The following is a 22,401-nucleotide window of genomic DNA, read 5'->3' on the forward strand; positions in this document are numbered from 1 at the left end:
TGTAGGAGAATTTAAAGGAAATGCTGCCTCTACTGATTTCATGCTGAAGGCCTCCTCCAGCTGTTCAGCTCTCTATACCTAAGTAAGAGAGCATAATGCAGACCTCCCGGGACCCAGACATGAGCTGCACCACGTAGCTGCTGGGTAGGAAGGAAAAGACTCAGCCCCCAGAGCAGCCCCTCTGGCCACTGCCATCCAGCCAGCTCATGTCCACAGAAGACTTTTCAAGTTTCCCTTTCCCCTAAACTGGCTCTCAGTTCCAGACTTCCTCCTAGGCCCCGTTTCTGCTTCTTTTCATACAACCTCCAGTCCCTGAGTGCCTATCAGACACTAAGCACCATACTACTAAGAAGAAAGACAGTGACCTTCTACCAACGCCCGATGGGGCTGAAGACAGGCTCCCTCTCTCAAGGAGCTTGCGGTCTCCCCATGGGCAGTGCCCTCACTCCTCAGGCCCGATGGACTGGGGACAAGCTAGCAATCTGCAGTGGACTGACTGGAGAGCTAATTAAGATTCAGCGAAATGGTCCTTATTTGCAGGGACCCCCTTCCAATGCTCTGCCGCTGATCTTATACTTGTGATTTGGAATTCTTTATCTCAAAGAGGTCCCTCAAATTATATAAGCTTCGGGCCCTCTAAAACCTGGATCTGCTCCCTGGAAGCCAAATAACAGGATCAGAAATAACTTTCAGGGCTCATCGGGTGCTGGAGCAGTCATGGTTAGCTATTCAAATAAAAATGCAGAGAATCTGCAGGACCTTCAGGCTGAAACCAAGCCTTCTCCGCTGACTGCGTGACTGCCGGAGAACAGACAGCGGGCCATCTCCACCTGCTGGCAGCCGACCAAAACTGCGGCACATCGCCTTGACTTCGGACACTGGGCTTTGTTTCCCTTTAAGTGAATGCATAAAATCAATCAAGCCACATCACATGGAGTTAGGAACACAGAAGGACTCACCACCACTCCCCCCACAACAAAGCCATTACTTTCATTTTGAGGAACCCCTTTCCAGCCCCTGCTCACAGGCACTCCGTTTTACATGGCTAGAGTGTTGGCTAGACAGTCCTGCTTTGTAGAAGGCATTTTTCCCCCACCCATCATAAGCATTTTACATGCTCCGACGTTGTCTTCATAGTCAGCTGTTTTAATTGCCGCATCAGTGATGGGTCCTGAGTGATGCCAGAAATCCTATTCAAGTAGCTTCCATCTATTGCTTTTACAGATAATGCTGCACTTTCGAATAGAGAACTTCGTCTTTACCAGGGATGGTTTCAAGAACTGGGGTGACCAAATCCCATTCCGTACCCTGACTGAGCGGAAGCAGGATTTCAAAGGACAGGGTGGCCTGGCTTAGACTCAGAGCTCGGCATACACATAGTGGATGAAAAAAAAAATGAATGAAGATAGGAAAGAGGGAGCCTGTCAGTCAGCGAATGACACGCAAAGCAACCCTGAGGGGAATTGTTCCAATTCGCACACTCCCTGGAACATTCCAGTGGGCCAGTCTGACCACACTCTGATCAACACTGACAACTCTCATTCAGAGAATTTCAACCAGGAGGTTTTTGCCATTCTGCTCTGGAATCACTGCTTTAACAATTTACATACTCAGTCAAACGGAGAATCTAGTGAATTATTTATAGCAATTTCGCTTCACAGATTGAAAGGGCATTCTACATTAATCAATTACAAATCATGATAAATTGCTTTCTAAAAATTATACACGCGGAATGGAGAAATTGCCAAGCCCTTTGACCAGGCACACCCACCTCCAGTGCATAGGCATCTTGCCAAGAGCTTCAAGACCAGCAAGGCCCACAACCCTGCCCACCGCAGTGAGCCTGGGATGGGGTTATCAAGCTCAAAAAGTCCAAGTTGGCACACTTTCTCAGTGGCACGCCTGCCCCTGGAGAATTCCAGAGACAAGGAGGCAGGGTGTCTGTCCCCAAGCAGCTCAGTCTAGGGAAAGAGATGGGCCCAGGGCAGAGTCACAAATGTTCAGAAAGACTTGCTGAGTTCTTAAAAAGAGTTCCAAAAATGCAGGGAGAAATTCAATGAGACAGGGCAGGGAGCTGGGGAGAGATAGTGGCTTCCAGAAGAAGTGTCACTGGCGACATTTTAGACCAGTTAGATCCTGATGGAAAGCAGGAAGAAGGGCCAGGGCGGTCCGGTCCGGTCAGAAAGCACTCTGTGAGGAAAGGTCTGGAGGCAGGGAAGCGCAGGCAGCCATAGCAGAATGTGGTCGGATCCCAGCTCGGGCTCTGCAGAAGGGCCCCCCCACCAGCAGTGGGCTCTCTGGCTTGGCAGGAGGCCACCGTGGCTGGGAAAGGCACAGACCAAGATAGGGCCTGTCTGAGGCTCAGCCCAGCAACGAGGCCAGCTGCTGACCTTAGCTGCCCCTTACCCGGTGTCCTCACAGCTCTGAAGGCCATCCTCAGGTTGTGCCAAGACGGATGCCCATCAGGACGTGGTTGCCAAGAGCCCCTGACTTGTTTTGTGTGCTTTAAGAAGACATAAGTGAAGCAGCGAGGTCTCCCAAGAGAGGGCAGAAGCGGGGTGAGCCCCCAGGAGGAGGAGGCCTCTCCACCCGGCTCAGCAGCTCCCCCCACGCCGCAGCTTTCTGCTCGGGGTCCCTGCTGCCAGGCCTGATGCTCCCATCCGGTCCACCCAGATGCACCACGCTTCCCGGGTTTTATTATTTGAGCAATCTAATCATTACTGCTTTCATTACCCCAAATCATACAGACAGCCGTCTGAGTAACGCAGGGACTCTAGTTCTCTTTTATTCGACGAGATCATCTTTCTGGTTGACTCTTCTGCTGGGGGCTGAGCAGTGGGGAGCAGCCGGGCCTCATCACACTCTCCGCAGCCACCTCTTCAGCCCACGCCCCACAAACCCCAACCCTGCAGGTTGGAAGCGTTTCTGGTGGCTAAGCCAGAGCCAGGGGTCCATGGCCTGATATCCTGGAACATCACCCAGCAGGAGCCATGACTGGTTTAGGCGAGTGGGCGACCTAGTGACCCAGCCCCTCGGGAACAGTAAGAGGGATTCGTGTCACCCTCCAGTTCTGAATGACGGGAGGCCCAGCCCAGAGTGCGGTGTGGAGAAAGGCCCTGAGGCAGCATCTGGACCCTGGATGAGCATGCCCGCCGTGCAGAGACGACGCCTTCAGGACCCACGGCGGGGTGAGCGGGGAGACGGGTAACAAGCAGTGGAGACTGGACACCTGCTGCCAGGAGCTGCAGCACTCTTTGTGTGCGGTCTACCCCGCCCCCACAGGCACATGCAAACGCCCTTCAGGGAACAGCTAACGGCTCAGGACACTCCACTGGGCACTTTCTGGACTTGCTGGCTGAGAGCAGGCAGCGCTTTCCATCGCTCGGAATCCACAGAGCCGAGGGGCCCAGCCCAGCCCAGGCCCCCAGGGCAGAGTCCCGTGAGTGAACAAATGGACAACCCTGGGGACGTCTAACTCCAAGGCCCACAGCCTCCCCATTGGGGGGCCTGGCCCAGCCTCCTCGGGGAGGGCCGCTCCATGGCGGGCCGAGGCCTGCACATAGGCCTTGTTCCGTCCCTGCCTGCCCAGCCGCGGAGGACTCGCTCAAAGGCCCCGAGGCTGTGAGGGCTGCTCGAGCCCTGGTCCCCAACACCTAGTGAGCACCTGTGGCCCAGCTCCCTCTCGGCAGGGCCCACAGCTCTGAGAGCCAGAGAAGCATGAAGAGCAAACGGGGGTCTGCCCCAAGCCCTATCCGAGACCGCCCAGCTCCTGGTGACTCCGTGACAGCGGGCGGCCCTGGGATCACCCCTGCTGCCAGAATGTGTGACATCTCTGGGCATCGCCACAGCAGACACAGCTGCCAACCCCAAGAACCCCGGGCAGTGACTGGGATACAACTGAATTCAACCCGCTGGACCAATGAACACGGCCCTGTGCTGGGCCCCTCAGGAGACGGGGGCAGCACGTGCCCTCGGAGGGGAGCCTGATTTCCAGAAGCGGCACGAGCGCTGGAGATCATCTGGACCATACGGCAGGCTGTGCAGGATTTATTTCTTGGGACTGTTATAACAAAGCGCCACAAATTAGGTGGCTTAAACAACAGAGATGTATTGTCTCGGTTCTGGATGCGTGAAGTCTAAGGTCAAGGTGTCGATGGGGAGCATCCTGACCTGTGCCTTCATCTGCACCTCACATGGCATTCTTCCCATCTGCAAACCTATCTCTGTTTCCTAAGTCCCCTTTTTGTAGGGACACCAGTCATCCTGGGTTAGGGCCCTCCTGAATGACTCCATCTAAACTAGATCACATCTACAAAGACTCTATTTCCAAATGAGGTCATAGTCCGAAATATTGGGCATTAGGACTCCAACATATGAATTGATGGGGAACACAATACAACCCGTAACAGCAAGTATAGCCAGAGGGCAGCAATTAGCAGTGGACTCCTACCAACCACAAAGGCTTTCTGACAGACCGTGTGGTCCATGAGCAGGGACTGACCCGTGGTTACATAGTGTGTTAGAGACAGATCTGGAACTCACTCCCCAGTTTCCAGCATCTTATGAAAACGCCCTGTCCATGGGGGTGGCCAAGCCCCACGTTCTTCTACCCACTCCCTTCTGGCCCCCGTGGCAGCTTGCTGATCTTGCTGGGAAGGTGGTAGCAGGTACCCCCCTCCCAAATGCGGGCCCTAGGTGTTCTCTACAGGGGCCTCCGAGCCACGTCACCGTACTCCAAAGAAGCGGCTTCTGAGGGTGGAGGGAGCTATTTCCTGTGTTGTACTGAAGTACGAGCTTCTGCGAGTTATGAGTCTCCACCCACCCTGTCTGCTGTCACCTTCCTACTCCGTGGCAGCCTACCCTTCTGGAAACGTGTCACGCCACATCTCATGGGTGCTTCTGCTCTGCTGGGAGGCAGACCGGGAAACAGACATCAAGTGCAGACTACAACGTCGAGGCTGTAAGACGAACTCCTGAATGAGACCGTGTGCCCCAGCGCAGTGACTCAGCTGGAACTGCTCCAGCCGCCTGGTGGGGAGCAGCAGTGTGGGTGTTTGCCTTTTTCTCCTTCTTGACCGGATGCTGAGCAGGTGGCAGCATAGCTGAGTTTGGGACCCTAAAAGGTGAGGGAAGAAGGGTCCGTCAAGGGCAGTGTCCAAGCCCTTTAGGTGCTGAGAGCGGGGCGTGGCAGAGGACCAGGGTGGCTTGCCACCCAGGAGAAGAGGCGCTCAGACCCTTGGCGCTCACGAATAGTCCCAAAGGACAGCGTGTTTTCCAGAAGCATGCCCCTCCTCCCTGACGGAGTCATTGACCCCTGCGCCATTCGATGAAAAGGCAACCGTTGTCAACATTTCCTTGGCAAGACCCGCGACACACAATACATCTGGGGACACTTGCATTTGTCACCTTTCTAACTGCCAACTATTATTAAAGACATTAGAATAGACCTAGAGTCACTATCGCACCATTAACATAGAGATGGCTTTTAAGTTGTCCTGGAATAAAAGAAATCATGAGGCCGTTCAAAATGCATGAGGTCAAGCACCTAAGTGAATGGCTTCTCCATTTTTTAAAGTATCTACCAATTTGCATGTAAGAGATTTCATGCAATAAAATCAGTCGAAAAGGGAATGCGGGAATCATGTTTATCTTAACATTCTAAGCCACGAAACGTACTAGAGAGCCAAGGTGTCGTACTAGCACAGTGCCTTTTTACAAGTTCCCCATCTTACACTGGCTTTTAACTAATACCTCTCCTGGATTCTTCATCAGAAATTCCTCAGGGTCGTTGTTATTTTAATGTCTAACCAGAAAAGGGAGTTGACAACCAATTCATTGGCTGGCATTCTATTAACACGTGTCGAGCTGCAAGGTCCCGCACTGGATACATTAATATGTTATCTCCTGTGCTCTTGGCAACAACCCAGTGAGGCAGATATTAACACCATTTTACAACTGTGGCAACTGAGGTCCAGAGAAGGGAAGCAACTTGCCCCAGATCACACAGATAGTGAAACATAAAGCCAGGATTTGAACGAATGTCTGTGCTCTTTTGTGCTACTATCTGTCCAGTAATCTACCCATAGTAGCTATCTGGCCCTGCATAGACCGCCCTGGGGACTCACTTGGCCGGGGCTCTTTTCCCCTGTATAGGATGAGGGGCCAGTCTTTATTGCTGTATAAATTAGGAAATGCCTCTCCCATATCGTCTCACTTCTAATCTCACGGACAAGCCAGCCCGGCACTTGCGTCCAAGGAGACATGGAGGGAAGGAATATTCATCTATGAGGATGAGTCCGCATCACCCTCTAAATGAGGGCTAACACGCCCTACTTGGGCATCCTCGCTCCACAACTCATTATCTTCTCTGGGTTAACACCTTGGGTGCTTCCTATCTGAGAGCAAATATATATTCATTGAATAAATCAATAAATGAGAGAATGAAAAAAAAAAAAGAATAAATGAGCCAGCTTCTGGATTCCCCCTTGCTTCCTACCCTTTCAAGTAAGTTTCCAGGGCTCTCCCATCCGTCCTAGCCCACAGCCAGCAATACAATACAGGTGTAAGGACACAGGAGTCCTAGAAATAGAGAAACACAAGGAAAATGCAAGCCATTTTGTGTTAAGACAAGCTGAGTTTTGCCTTTGCATCAAGACCCCCGATTTCCCAGCAAGGCCTTTTTCCATTTCTCTCAGAGTTGGTGGTTTCTGAGATGTCTGAGTACATACAGTCTTTCCTCTGGATATACAAAGAATCTACAGAAACTCCCCCCAGCCTACACACAGTGAAGAAGCAGCACGACATAGCCCTGCAGGAAGCAGGGGGCATCCCTGACGGGGAGTTGGGTGCGACCTATAAATGGGGTGAAAAAGTTTTCGGAATGAATCAAAGTGTGTTGAGCATCCCGAGCCCCCAGCCCTGAGACCCTTTATAGAAACAGACTGGGTTGGAATCGATGTGCTGCGTTGATGAGTTCACTCATTACCACTTGGGCGAGACAACCTGCTTTCCTGGCTCGAATGCAGATCTTGGATTCTCTTCTCTCCCTGTGGGTAGGAAACATTTCCGGAAGAAATGGAAAACATCTGGGGAAAAATGCAGCCCAGCAGTGAAGCTCAGATGCCATCGACCAGATTAGCTCCTGAGATACATTTTCTCTGGAAGAACAATGCGCCCTTAATGCAAGCAGATCATGATACTGCAAGCCAACCAAGACACTGAAAGGCTTGGGTATCTCCCTAAGTTCTAAGTGGCTTTGTGTGCGCCGGTTTAACTTTCCACCAAGATTTTAGGAGTGTGACATTGGAGCCTATGAATTTAGATAGCTCATTGGTTGTGGGACACTAACCACGCACCGGTATCAAGTATGTTTTCAGATCCCTCAAACATGAGGAGAATTCGGCTAGAGTATCAGATGCTCCTACCTACTGCAGACTCAGACACAGCTCTGAATTTCCATTAAGGCCTTATCCATAACTTTCAGACTTCATTAATTTGGGGAGAATTATGGTTTGGCTTCAGCTTTTTTTTTCCCTAAAGGTTGTGTGTGACAAAAAAATTATGCTTTCAATTTGTAAAACCCAGTATCTACGTGGGACCTGTCACGGCCAGCATGAGCTGCAGACAGTCACGTTGATGGGGTTAACTGCCATTTTAAAATCATTCACTGCCTCCAGATTGATTCTTCTGCTTTTTTTGTCTTTACACAACATTGCTGCGTCTCACTCTAATTATTCAATGCTAAGTTCATACTTCTGAAGCAGGAGACTGGAGTTAGAGGAAATGGTGTTTGATTTGTTGCCATGGAAACGTCTTGCTGTAGATGGACTCTAATCCCATGACAACTCTCTCTCTTAAGAACCATTTTTTCTGACATAATAAAAATCTGATCAAGGTCAGATTTAATAACCATCTCAATTCCCCAACTTCCCCCTGCATTTGGTGTCAGAGAGTCATTTTTGACAAAGAGATGCTTAAAAGAACTTTTGCTTGCTTGCTGTATAAAATTATTGTTTATGCCTCTCAATGCATAAACCTGGCTCCATGTCACATTAATTTGCAGCCATACCTTTTGTGACTGCATAATTTCTGCATTAAACGAAAGTTACTTATAATTGTTTGCACTGCGTTGGCAGATGTTAACATTTTGTGGTGCATTGTTCCTGCTAATACATACATTAGGGGTATCAATAAAGCTTATCGTTTGCCAACAAATGGTGTTTACAGTATTAACAAATGCCACGACCATTTATCTTTCAGTTTGCACTGGAATAATTTTCTGAACTGATTATCATGCAAGCGTACAGTTCGGTGAGACAGGAACTGTGTGATGGCACGCTGAAATGAAATACTACATATGGGAGCAAGGTAAATGAAACGTGCCTGCTGTGTGACCTTAAGCCAAGCCCTTTCTCTCCCTGGGCTCTGCTGGCCTTACCTGTACAATGAGGGCTGAGACCACATGGTCTCTAAGGACCCCTCCCGCATTTGGCAGCCCCTGATCTACACCAGCCCTGCCCAGTAGGGAGTGTAGGTTCCGGGGCTCCTGCCTGGCCCCGCCTCTTGAGGATTTCACAGAGTGCTCAGCCTGTAGGTGACGCTCCTGCTTGTCCTGCATTTTGTTCTTGGCCAATCCCAGATGCCTTTAATCTGCTTCATTGTAGCCTGATGCTCATTCTGTGAAGGGGGAGGGCAGGAGTTTTTAACTCCAGTTTATAGGTGAGGCGCCTGAGACTCAGAGAGGTGAAGCGACCTGCCCAACATCACACAGGTTCTATTTAGCAGAAACAGGTCTCAGATCTCCACTCCTTCACACTGCCAAGAGGGTCGGGTGAGTGAAACTTTGTCCAGGAGTACAGATGCAACCAGCCCCTTTCATTGCAGGAATTCAGAGCCCAGCTCTTTGTTTTACAGAAATTAATGGGTCCTGGGAGGAATTCTCTCACCTCTGCCTCCCTCAGTTTCCTGATCTGCAAGAAGGGGAACCTAACATGATTACTCCGCTGAGCTGTAAAGGAAATGGAATGAGCTCACTCGTGTGAAGTGCTGAGCTCAGAGCCCGGCACACAGTAGGCACTCATGACAGCAGTGAGGGTTAGCATTGTCCAGAAGGAGCCTGTTTATTGCCGCCGCGCTGTCATCTTCCCCTATTCTCTGGAGATCTGGGGGCTTTCTCTTCCTTTCTCAGGCTTTGGCGCACCCGTCATTCCAAACGACTACAAATCTTACAGGGAAACACCAAACATAAAATAAACCAGATGCCTCCGTGCTTAAATCACTCTGTTCCTTGACAGGTGTTCTGTAAACAGGGTTCTGATCTCCCTTTAGACACAACGGCCCCATGATTTGTGTGACAAATGTAGCAGATGCAAAGAGCTTCCTTGCCTACTTCCCTGCTTTCCTTCCACCCGTCATTGAAGCTTGTTCCACAGAAATCTGTGAAGGTGGCATTCTCGAAAGTGAGAGTCATCCCAGGGCAGGTCACCTGAGAGCCCGTCCACCTGGGTGAGGGGATTTTCTCCCATAAGACTGCACTTCCACTGCAGTTCTAGAAATATCCAAATGCTCTGGCCTGGTGCCAGGCTTGGAGTGGAGCGGAGGGAAGAGGGGACCCGTTTTCACTGCTTAGGAAAACACAGATCCTCCCTTCGTCTCCCAGGAAGGGAAACCCTGGGACACAGGATGACCCAAGGCTGGCTCTGGGGCCTCCACGAACTGCCCATACAACAACTCCCTTCCTGCAATTGCCCAGCCCACCCCCTCTTCAATCTATCCAATCTCAAATATAAGCGGCTTAGACAAGATGACTTCCAATCACCCCTCCCGTGCCCCAGTGTGGACACAAGTCTGGCTGGTGGGACTGTGCTTAACTGTTCTCAGAAGACTCAAGAAGGGATGAACACTGAGTCACTCTTGGTCACTGTTCTTATCAAACCCCCTTTTTTTCTTGAAAAAGAATCAATTAAGAAATACGGTAAACAAGGAGTAAAGCATTTTACAGACCTCGGGGCTGGATGTTTGCTCTCGGAACATCAGCGCAGAAAGTACCCTGAGATGTGGGCAAGGTCAGAAGTGGACGGCGCTCTGGTAAGTGGCCAAACCCTGCCTTCCTCCCTGATGAGATCTGAAATGATGGACTGAAAGGTGAGATGGACAAAAGAGGAGTCAAGTGAAGAGACCAGACTCCCTGCCTTCCGGTTAACAGCCCCTCCTGGGATGCCCCTCCTGGATTCTCCCCGCCGGTTTTGTGGCGAGTGTCAGGTTACAAGGTATTTTTAAAGTAGCACTCCTTCCCTAATCCCCTCTAAGCTGGCCGTCTCTGTGTCTCCTTTGCTACCACCATAGTTCAAACCCTCACCACGTCTCTCCTGGTCACTATAGCAACCTCCTCGCTGGTCTCCCTGCCCTGTCACTCTCCTTCCAACTACCAGAGAAATCTTGCAAAGACGCAAATGTCTCAGAAACAAAACACACACCTCATTATGTCCATTCCCTGCTTGACGTCCTCCATCAACCCTCTACCGTCTTCAGAAACCTAAGGTCTCACGTGGGACCCACTAGGCCCACCAGCTCTGGCCCAACCAGCCTCTCCCAACTCTTCTCTTCTCCCACGTGCCAAGTCACAGCACTCTCTGCTTCACTCAGCAATTCATTCATTCGTCCTCATGTCTGCTGACCCCCGCCCCAATCCCTGGCGCAAGGGATCACTAGTGCTAACTGAACACCCTCTGTGGTAGACTGTCTGCGAAAACGGTTGCTAATAATTTCTCTCATTTCTGTAAACACATGCCGCTCCTCCCATCCTCAGGTCAAGCCTGTTTGCCCCTTTCTCATGCCTGGAATAGGCTGGTGACTTGCTTTGACCAACAGATTGTGGCAGAAGTGATCCTGAAGGACTTTCAGGCCTAGGCCTTAAGAGGCCCTGGGCACATCTGTTTTCACTCTTAGAACACTGTCACTACTGTGCAAGGAAGCGCAGTCTAAATGACTGAGGAACAAGAGAACATGGGAAGAGGCCCAGGGACCGCATGAAGAGACAACCGCTCGCCCCAGCATCCTGGCCAGCCCCCAGCCAGCCTGCCAGTTAAATGCAGCCACACAAGGGAGCCCAAGGAAGAGCTGCCAAGGGATCGCACAGCCACCCTGCAGGGCTGTGAGAAATAATGCGCCACTGCTGTACTAAACCACTGAGCTGTGGGCCCTTGCGGGCTGGCACTGGGTAACTAAGATGCCATCTATGTGCCTAGTAAACTTCCAGGCTGAGGACTATAATGTGGAGCCTGTCTTTTGAAAGCGTACAGTCTAGTCACTGTTACGTCTCTCACACACATACAGCAATTAGAAGATGAGACCATCTCTGCTATGAGGCCGTGTGGCACTGAGGAAAGTGCCAGAATCCGGGTCCACATCCCAGTCTGCCTGTGTAACCCTTGGGAATGCATCTTCCCACTCTGGGTCTGCTGGCTTCCAGGTCCAGGAAGGGGCTGCACTCAAGATCTGAAGGACGTGCCAGCCCTGAGTCTGCCCGACTGCCATGCTCTCTGGGGACCATCTATCGACTGTGGAGGAGTGATGCGGGGAGAGCTCTCAGAGAGGAGCCTGGAAATACTCAGCCCGTGACCAAAGACTCAGCAGGCAGACACCCCCATGTGAGGCACTGCGCCTGAGGTCGGCACCAGGGACACAGCAATGAACGCTCGTGAGGGCTGTCACGGGAGGCGTGACGTGGCTGTGATCGGCGTGGGGACAGTGCTACGGACAACAGGAATCATTCATATCCTACCACCTACCCCATCGTGGCAGCCTGAACACAATCACGTCGCCTCCTTTGGCTTGGGGCTTCTTGACTGCACAATGGGCGTGAAAGTGGCAGCCCCCCGTGCCCCGCGGGGCTGGGGCCGGACCCAGGGCAGATTCGGTCTCCCGAGGGCTCCGTCCGTGAGGAAATGCTATACCCAGGGAAGGGTGTCTCTGTGGGCCCGGCAAGGCCGGAGTAGTCTGAGCACGTCCCCCAGAGAAGGCGCGCTGTGGCCTGGAAGGTTGGAAAGGATTTCACAAGGTCAGAGACACAAGCCTGCCCCCTGACCAAGATAATAACAGCCCTTTCCCCTTTACTTGCCCCAAGTGTCACTGCAGAGTCAGGAGAGGAAAAGGAAATGAACAGTCAAAAGGGGCTACCACGCCCTGAAGCGCTGCCAGCAGGCTGGTGAGCACAGCCATCACTTGTGTCTCTTACTGCTCCAGTTTCTACCCCCCAGTCTCACTATTTTGTAAGAAAACATGTCAAATAATTTATGGCAAGAGCCATGAGCTGGAAGGAAAGTCGCCACGTGCACACTGGAGCCACTGCTGTAAGAAAACTCATGCAGAGTGACTCTAGCAAATATCGGGGAATGTCTTGCAACATCCCAGCGAGCACTTGGAAAATGCCCCTAAGAGGCCCTGCTGACGCGCGGGACGGTGTGGGGCGCGGGGTGGGCAGGGGGCAGGGGCAACACAAAGGCCGGTGACCCAAAGCCCCACTACCTTTATGGGTCCACGCTCGCTGCTCCCTTCCCAGCTGGGGAGGTCTCCATCCTCTTTGGGGAGGTCATGCTGGACCAGGAGGCAGGAGATCTCACCTGGAGTCCTTTCTTTGCCTCCTACAAGCGGAGGGATCATGAGTGGGGGCCCTGACCACTCCACTCCTCAGTTCCTTCATCTGTGAGCTGGGGTGAGTCTCCACCTACCCCCAGTCCCTGACGACCCTGAGAGAGGGGTGACGGCAACGCCACTCGGAGGCTGTAAAGCACTCGACAAACAGAAGTGATTTTTATTATTAAATTAAGCCTTGGAATTTATACATTCACTGCCTGCTCTCAAGGTTGAAAACGGTGCTCAAAGGTCAAGTCCAATTCATTAAAGCCTAATTAGAAGACAAATTGTTTTTCATTTGAACATGGGAGACAGAATCCAGGAGCTTAAGAAATAAGGACGGTTTATTTGAAACTCTTTGTTTTCATTCAGAGCTTCCAGGATTTGTGGAGCAGCTGCCCTGCGCAGGGAGAATGCAGAGCAGGAGAGGGCACGGTGCCCGCCTGCCCCGAGCCCGCAGTTCAATGCAGATGAGAAGACAAGGCCTCGGATCAACACGAGACAGAGCCTGGGGGCTGGCGCTGCTGTGGGCCTGGCGCCCTGGGCCAGGGCTCTCTTGGGGACGGCAGTCTCGTCTAATTGGGAAGAAGTCTAGACAGTTCTAAACGAAAGTCTTGAAAGACCGAAAGGGAGCATGTGGGTTGGCAGAGACAGGAGGCACAGAGGACGAGCAGACGGAAGCAAAGCTGCAGGGGTAGGGGTGCGGGTGCGGGCCGGGGCCCCACTCACCTGGGCCCCATGCGGCATGCAGAGCTGTGGACACCACGCGGCTTGTCAGCAATGACTCCGCATGCCTCGAGTGCCTCCTGCTGGCTGCATGGCCTGCAAAGCCGTCCTGTCTCCCGGTCCTGGCCTCAGTCTGCCACAACCCGGCTCTTCCACTCAGCCAGTCTTCCTTGCCTTCCACAACCAGCTACTGAGCACTCGGACAGCTCTTTGATACGTCAGTTTGGTTAGGCTTAACCATGGTCGCCAGTTATCCAATCAAACATTGAGACAGGTGCTACAGGGAAGGGCATTTTGCAGAGGTGATGAAATTCCATAATGAATAGACCTCAAGCAATTCAAGGGAGATGGTCCTAGGTGGGCCTGGCCTAACCAGGCAAGCACTGTGGAGGAGGGTTCAGGCCTTCCCTGAGGCCGAGACTCTAGACAGCTCCCGTTCACAGGGTTTCAGCCGGCCTGTGACCGTCCCGCATGACTGTGGAAAGCAAGCCCTGTGACTTCCCCTTCCTGACTGCTTGCTTGCCCTGCAAACTTTGGACTGGCTTAACGAGCCCCACAATCACACAAGCCAACTCCTGGTACACTAGTGCATGTAGCACAGTGTAGTTATGAGACACACACACACACACACCTTACTGTAGCTTCTGCTTCTCTGCTTGAATCCTGATGGATAGCAACTACCTAGTACCAGACTCTGCTGGGTACTGAGGGTACGATGGTGAGCAAAGCAGCCCCTGTCCCCAGGAAGCTCAGCATGCACCCAAGATGAGACAGGCAAATCAACCAGCATTTTTCAAGACAGCAGATCTGTTCAAGGGGTATAAGCTTTCAGCTACGCTAGGTGAACAAGACTTGGGGATCTGCTGTCCAACGTCGCGCCTGAAGTTAACAGTACTGCATCATGTGCTGAAAATCTTGTTAAGAGGGCAGATCTCATGTTTAAGGTTCTTACCACAATGAAAAAAAAAAAAAAAGACAGGAGTTCAGTACCAGAAAAGGGTGGCATATGGGAGCGCAAACACAGAACAGTTAAGCCAGAATGAGGAGATGAGATGCTTTAGGGCAAACATGATGAAAATGTGGAAACCTGAGGAACAAGGCATTTGCTGTGTGAATGGGGAGAAGCAGGTGTTCCCAGACAGAGGAGGCTGTGTGCTCAAGATATGGAACATCAGCTAGCCCTGCCTCATACCCACGACAGCTGCCAAGTGGGTAGATCTTACACGTTCTCACCACAGAAAGAAATGGTAACATGGCATGTGATGGTCCTGAGCTGCCGGTAGTAATTACTGTACAACATCCAAGGGTATCAAGTCAACCCATCATACACCTTAAATTCACCCAATGTTCGATGTCAGCTAGCTCTCACTAAAGCTGGGGGAAGGAGGGAAAGCCGCTTCCCAAACTCTGAACCAGACCCATCTGAGGGAGTCCTGTCTGGTCCAGAGGTGACAGTAATGGGATGAAAAGGACCTGGCGAACAGAAAGTGTGCGGATGAGTACAGGCCAAAGGGAGAGCGTGTCTGACACTAATGCAGGAAGCAAAGGAAAGAACCAAAAAAGTAGGAAAAGGTCAGGCTTCTTTTTAAGTTAAGAGGATGAACTGCAGTACTGAAAAAAGACAAAAACAAAAACATAAGCCAACCTCTGGCTTGGAAAGATCTAATAACACTAGCAGAAGCTGTTTAAAAGTGCTTGGCACTGCTCTACAGAATGAAATCGGCAAGCTATTGATCCCTTGGGGAAATGGCTAAGTCCCTGAAGCCGCTCTCCCCAGAAGACTTCTCCGAAAAACAGGGAAACCGACCAGTCTTGTTCCTGGTGGGTCAATCCCGCTGATCCGAGCGACACTGAGCTGTTGACTCTTTAGGGTCTGAAAATCACACTTAGCACAAGAAAATCGGACTGACATCGCAGTGGTGATACGCCTCGTAATTCCTTTGTTTTCCTGTCAGAGTCTCCAAGGCTGAGCATCCTGAGACCTGGGAGAACAAAAGTGGAGGAAAAGCTGGGAGGAAAATGTGTATGCGATTCTAAGGGAGTCCATTCTACTGGAGCAGGGACGGTTCCCAGATGGGGTTGCTGTTTGCTTGGTCGACAACCATCATGAGGAGGGAGGGACGCTCCAGGCAGAAGAGGTCACAGGAGGTAAGACTCAGAGCTTCGCAATTTCTTGAACGAGGAGTGATTCGTACAGGCTGGAGTGTTAGGTGAGAGAGGAGTGCTGGGAGGGAGGCCAGGGCTGGACCATCAAGGGCCCGCCTGTGCCACGTTAAAGAGGTTGGAGTGGATCCTGTAACCAGTGCTTCTCAGCTCTGTTTGTGGGTCTCACTTGGGGACTTCTGAAAAAATGACTGAAGACCCCTGAGCCAGGACCAAGACCAAGGGCAGCAAAAGCGAGGCTGGAGACACCAAAGAACCATCGTGCGTTCTCTGATGGTGAAGGTCACGTCTGTCAGGCTCCGAATGATATTTAGACTCTTAATAGGCATTTCGGCTCCAAGTAAGTTCCACTAAAACTTTCTGATGTGATGACTGATGCTAAATTTTAAAAATTTAATAAAAAATTTTAAATTAAAAAAAGTTTATTTTGTGCCTTCCTCACAAAGCCTGAAGAGCATTTCACGTGAAATGGCACTGCCACAAGAGGGCCACTTCACTGTCATTTGCCTGAGTCACAGACCATCCCGACCCTCCATTTCGTGAGCTCCTCGTGTTTCATATTCCTACCTGGGTGTGATGGGACACAGGACAGACGCCTGCCCTGCGACTTCCCTCAGCAGTGGCCTCGGCATGCAAGAACCTGGCTTTGCTCGCTCCCAGGAGCGGTGGCAAAAGGAGGGGAGGGCAGGGAGGACTTTCCCAAAGCTGTCCCCGGGAAGGGCGGCGCTGGCTTTGGACTCGGTCTGCACTGTGGGCCCCCGAGGCCCCGCCGCCGGCCCACACTGCGGGGCTGGGCTAGTCAGCCCCTCGGGCACGTCAGCCAGTTCCTCACAGTAAGTCTCCTCGCAGACACCCGCACGTCCTGGTGGTTCCTTTCCTCTGGAGAACCCTGACTTGCACACAGGGCTACCCCCACGTGGTGGCAGTGGGGAATACAGGGGACCTAGAACGCCGCCCGCTAGAGATGGGTCTTAGACGGCCAAATGGAGAGCCAGGGCTCTCCGCCCCTCTGCGCCACCAGAAACTAACAGAAGAGCTTTGCGTCCTCCTCACCTGAGCTGCACATTAAGCGGGACTTAGACATACTTGGGGGGGAGCACCCCAAACCAGGTCATTGCCCAGAAGGACCCGTGGTTACACTGCTTCTCCTGAGAGTATCTTTCTCTAGAGTTCTTGGCTTCGTCCTGGGAGGCTCGGATGGTTCTTCCCCCAGGAAAGGAAGATCTTCAGTAGGCCTGGGTGAGGCCTCATGTCATTTGGTATTTTTATCACTTTTGGTTTCTGGCCTCTTTCACGCTGGGAAGCAGTTCTCACTCGTGGGGAGGGGACATCAGTCTGGAGTCCAGCTTCCTTGGCATCTTGTAGGATAGATGTGCCAAGAGGAGGGGAGCATGGCTGCTCCACTGGCATGGAGGGGGATCAGGATGTGGGCTCTAACCCCAAGAACAGCTGTGCTTCTCACCTAGACAGTCCTTCCTCCAGCATCTCCTTTTCACTGAGCACCTATTTTGTGCCAGCTCAAAAAATACCGAGCAGCTCTTTTGTGCTGAGAACAGGAGGGCCAAAGAAAAGACGTGCCCTGTCTCCGTCAGCTCAGGCTGCCGCAGCCCAGCACCATAGACTGGGCAGGTTACACAACAGAAATGGGTTTGCTCACAGTTCTGGAAGCTGGAAGTCCCAGATCAGGGTGCCAGGAGGGTCCCGTTCTGATAAGGTCCCCCTTCCTGGCTCAGGACAGGCCCGTCTCACTGTGCACTCACGTGATCTGCCCTCCAGAGAGTGTCAGCTCCCTGGAGTCTCTTCTCATAAGGGACCCAACTCACAACCTCATCCAACCCTAGTCCCCACGCAAACGCCCTGTCTGTCTCCAAACACCATCAGATGAGGGCCTAGGGCTTCAGTGAACTTAGGCAGGAGAGGCACAAACATTCATTCCCTGGCATGCCCTGTCCTCAAGGAGCTTGCAGGCTTTAGCAAGAGACAGATAACTAAACCAAGAAGTGTAACATGGTGTGGAACATTCCATGAGAGAGGCGAGGTGAAAATGCACAATTACACGGAAGGACCACATTTCACCTCCTGACGAGCAGAAATCCCAGAAGAGACGGACATCAAGCAGATAACCTCACTAAGACAGGCAGAATCACAAACCAGGAGAAATGCAAGGAGGGGCAGCCAGGATGCTCTTCCAGGAGGAGTAACTCCAGGGCCAGAGGACGAGCTGAATTCAGTTTGGACGCGCTGAGTTAGAGGAGCCTGCAAGCCGGTACCCCATACCCTGCACTTCGTATTACAGAAGGGATTTTGATTAGGAATCATGTCCGAATACAAGGAGGCTGGCTCCTGTACCTCCCAACCCCCTCCTCACTGGCAACATAAGCAATAGGACCAAGAGTTGCAAAGGATACAAAATGCCCTTGGGCAATTGTGAATCAATATTAGGAATTTCATGGCTAATGAATCAGGGCTATTCTTCGACCTACAGATCCTCTGGCAGAAATATAGACTGCTGGAGTTCCAAGGGTCTCACAGATCGCCTACTAAAACCTCTTCATTTGATGGGTAAGAAATCCTCCAGCCAGAGAGCAAATTTGTTCAAGTTTCTATGGCTGGCTTCTGAGACGTCACACACTGAGGTTTTCCTCAGCTACTGGGTGACCCTGAGCATGTTCCTTATGTCCTCTCTGCCGTCATTCCCTTAGTAGGAGCAGGGATAGCATTTAGTCCTAGGCAGGCTGTGCCACTTCTTCAGACCCTTTTGGTGGCACTGGGATCTGTGTCCTTTAGCTGAAGTCATCCTTCGAAAGGTCAGCCAGCCTGATGGATAGCACTGCAGGAAGAAGGTGATGGGGTCCTGTGCTGGTCTAAAAAGGCAGTTCTCGTATTATGGCTTCCTGCACAATGATCTGGGCTGTGGGGGACAAGCCCAAACAGCCAAGTCCATACCGTGTGGATTACAAGTCTAATCAATGACCACAAGAGTAATGGGGATCCTACACTGAGCACTGGCCATGCCAGTCACTGGGTTAGGGGCTTTACTCACGGTGGCTCACCTTCAAACCAGCCTTGCAGAGCAAAGAGAATCTTCCCTATTTCGCAGGAGAAACTGAAGCTAATGAGAAACCAAACAACTATTCCAACAAATATGACAAGTGTTATATCCTTCATATATAAAAAGGTCTCAGAAATCAGTAAGAAAAAAAACTCAACACAAAAGAGACAAAAGACCTAAACAGACAATTACACCATATACATCATATATGTTCAATGAACTTTAACATGCCCAACAAGACTGCTAATCAAAGAAATGTAAAATGAAAATAAGACACCAATTAATTATACTTCTTTATTTTTTTGCCTACTGCATAGGCAAAGATTTTAAGCAAGAGGATATACACGATTGGCAAAAGGCCAGGGATATGTGTACTGAGACACTAATGTCAAAGTACCAACTGGTAAGACTTTTCTGTGTGGCAATTTGGCAAACTACATAAAAAGTCTTAACAATCTATATTGTTTTAAATAACAAGGTCCTACCATATCGCACAGGGAACTATATTCAATATCTTGTAATAACCTATATGGGAAAAGAACAGGAAAAAGAGTACGTATATGTATAACTGAGTCACTATGCTGTACACCAGAAACTAACACAACATTGTAAATCAAGTATATTTCAATTTAAAAAAATCTATATTGTTTGACTCAGCACTTCTAAGAACTTATCCTACAGGGATCAGAACAATGCACCCACTTACGTATCCACGTACATGTCTGCATGTGCAGAGAGCAAAAGTGAAAGGCCACGGAAAAATACACTAACAGAGGGACCGCAGGGAGGTAGGGTTACTGGTGACTTAAAATTTTTCTTATTTTTCTGTATTTTCCAAATTTTATTCAGTGACTTTATAATAAGCAAATACATATATTCTCCCAAAAAGGGCAGCTATAAGTTGTTCTAAGTAAGTTCTTATCTCCTGGCCTGGCAATTGGACAAAACACAGAGGAAAGAGGTGTAGTCTCTCAATCTTTGAGGAATTTCTCTCGTAAGACTAGGACTGATAGTGGAAGAGGATAAAAGGCAACATGCTATTCCAATTTTCCCAAAAGAAGAGATGGCCAATTCTACACATTACAGCGTGGTTTAGTGGGTTTATAACCAATTGCATGACTGCCCGTGCCCCATAATTTGAATGATTCAATCATGTTATCCAGTGGGGGAACCTTGAACTTGTCTAGTTTCACAATTTTCAGCAGACACTTGGATACAGACACTAATGATGGCTTGCAGATGGAACTTATAAATCTCATGAAATTGGGAAGGAAACAAACTATGTTGAAGAGTATAAGGGCACACAGTTATTTGAAAAGAAGATCTGCTAAAGTGAAACTAGGAAGCAGCAGCTTAATCAAGTCAGTGCAGAATTCTGCACTGAGGTTCAAGTTTTAGTTCACGTTTTTAGGGGAATATGGGAATTAATGTTCCTCATGAAGATGACATTAACCAAATGCAAGGGACGCCTCCTCACACCCTGTGCAAGTTCTCCCTCACGCTCCCACCTGCGCACAACTGCTTCCCGCATGCACCTGCCTGGCTGGACTCCCTGCCCTGCCCCCCTCCACCAGGCAGATCCTCTCTCCCTGGAGGTAGGTCTAGCGCCCCTCTGCCGAGATTCAGCCAATGGCCCCTCTGGGCCACTAACCAAAGATACCAGGCAGTCTATGCGAGAGGCTAGAGACTGCTCACCTTTGTATCCTGCACCGCAACACAGGCCCTGCTCAATAGATGTCTGGCAAGGAGAGCACAGATGTGGCCGGGCAGCCCTAGAGATCTGGGAATGTTATTAGGTAGAATAATATTCCAGAAGGGTGTGCATGCTGTTCTGTTCCCTGTTATCCTGCTTGCTTGTACCTTTCAGGGCCTTGACAATTTATGGCACAGAAAAAATCCCACTAGAAGAGGCTACAAGAAGGTGCGCAAATTATGTCACTGCGCTGGAATGTGGGTTGTTGAGGGCAATTCGAAATGAAAGAGCCGCTGGCCAGGACTTCGGCAGTTTCCACGAGAGGGGAATTTGCCTTGCAATGTCATTAACAGGAACCAGATCTTCCTAGTCTTGAGGCTGCCTATGGAATACAGTGATAAATTGTAACTGGATTTTCTAAAAGCTAAATTGTGTTCTTTGAGTGTAGAATTCGAGCACGCATTACGTAACTGAGGATGACGGACCGATGCCAGGGAATTTGGCACCACTGGCTCAGGGACCGGGGGCAGCATGGCTGCGTGTCACCAAAGGCAGGCGACTGTTAGATGACGCAGTTCACGAAGCCCAACACTGGCTGCACGTTTGTATTTTGTGTATAAACATGACGGCCTCTCTTCTGCTACTCGGAGGAATCTTTGATGATTCACATGTGAAATTAAAGGCATCTTATTCATTCCGTTATTTATTATTCTCTGTAAAATGAGTTAGGAATTTGTCCCCGTGAATAATGGTAGCCATAATAGTTAATTTACTCCTATTCATTGGCAGTAATAAAAATGTACAAGGGGAGGCAGAAACATTATTATTTCTTGCTTGAAGTGCAATTTCATGTGGTGAGAAAAACATGTTAATATGCCACAAAGTGCTACAGGAATTTAGTTCTCAAAGGAATGGCGGTATTAAATGTATTCTGACAAGAAGGAGCCTCGGAAGGGAAACATTTATCTTCATAAAGTCATTAAATTTACTGAGCAGCATCGCATTCTCCCTGCAATCTGCTCACTCCATTAAAGGCGAAGCGGCGGAACTGAGTCTGTCACATGAGAGGCCCCTGCATTTCTGAAAAGAGGAGGAAGGGGGCTCTTTCCTCTCATAATAGGTTTCCCCCCTTAAAACTAGCATGCTCAATCCCAGACGCACACATGGGTGCCTGGTTACCACTTTCCAAAATAAATAAACGGGGTACTGACAAGTTTCTTCCTTTTCCCCCGGTCAGATGATCCTGCATGTGACTTAGGGATAACAGATTTTGCAAGCCCTCCTCTTCCACAATTTCAAGAGACTCTTGGCTCTCGGGGGGTTGCCCATCCTGCTGAGATGGACCCCAGGTGGCTCATACAGGTCTCGGCCGGCACGATGGTCTGAGCTGTTCTGCAGAGCAGTTTTCTGCATGCACATTTCTCAGTCGAGGTATCCTTATCCACCCAAAATGTCATGAATCAGCGTTCTTGAACATCACAGTGGGAGAGAGGGCTCTGGTGCCTTGGAGTTATGGGTTTCTCTTCGATTTCAATAGGTACATGTCTTTAAAGAGCAGAAATCGCCGGGAAATGCAAACAGACTTGAGAACCACAGCCATGCTGCCCGCTTGGACACATGGTAGAGAATGAAAACAAACTGAACAGCTTTCAATACACCGTGAGGACACTGCCCGCTCACCCAATCCCTTTTCTTCCTACCATTTCGCAAATAGCTGCTGTTCTTAAGGATGAGAACAGACACCCTATCTGCCTCCATGTCATGAGAAAGAATGCAATTTCAGGTGTGGTGCAGAAGAGGATGCAGGTATAGAGCGCAAGATAAAGATATGAAATGAAGAAGTTCTGTGGATGCTGATTTTACAATCCCAGTGCAAGTCTATCTAGAGAATAAAATGCCTTTGAACAAAGAGAGCTAAGGCATCCTCCACACCATGTCCCAAGCCACAGCTGGGGCTGTCTAAAGACCAGTCCAGAAGAGTCAAGCCATTTATTTGGTGACGTGAAAACAAGATCACTGAAGGAGGCTCACCGTAAGCGCCAAGAGGTCAGAGACAATACTGGTCACTATGCGAGTCCCAGCACCCAGGTCATAGCAGGGCTCCCTAAACACACATTCAATAAATGGACGGATG

This window comes from Camelus bactrianus, chromosome X (assembly GCF_048773025.1).
Source record: "Camelus bactrianus isolate YW-2024 breed Bactrian camel chromosome X, ASM4877302v1, whole genome shotgun sequence".
Taxonomy (NCBI): Eukaryota; Metazoa; Chordata; class Mammalia; order Artiodactyla; family Camelidae; genus Camelus; species Camelus bactrianus.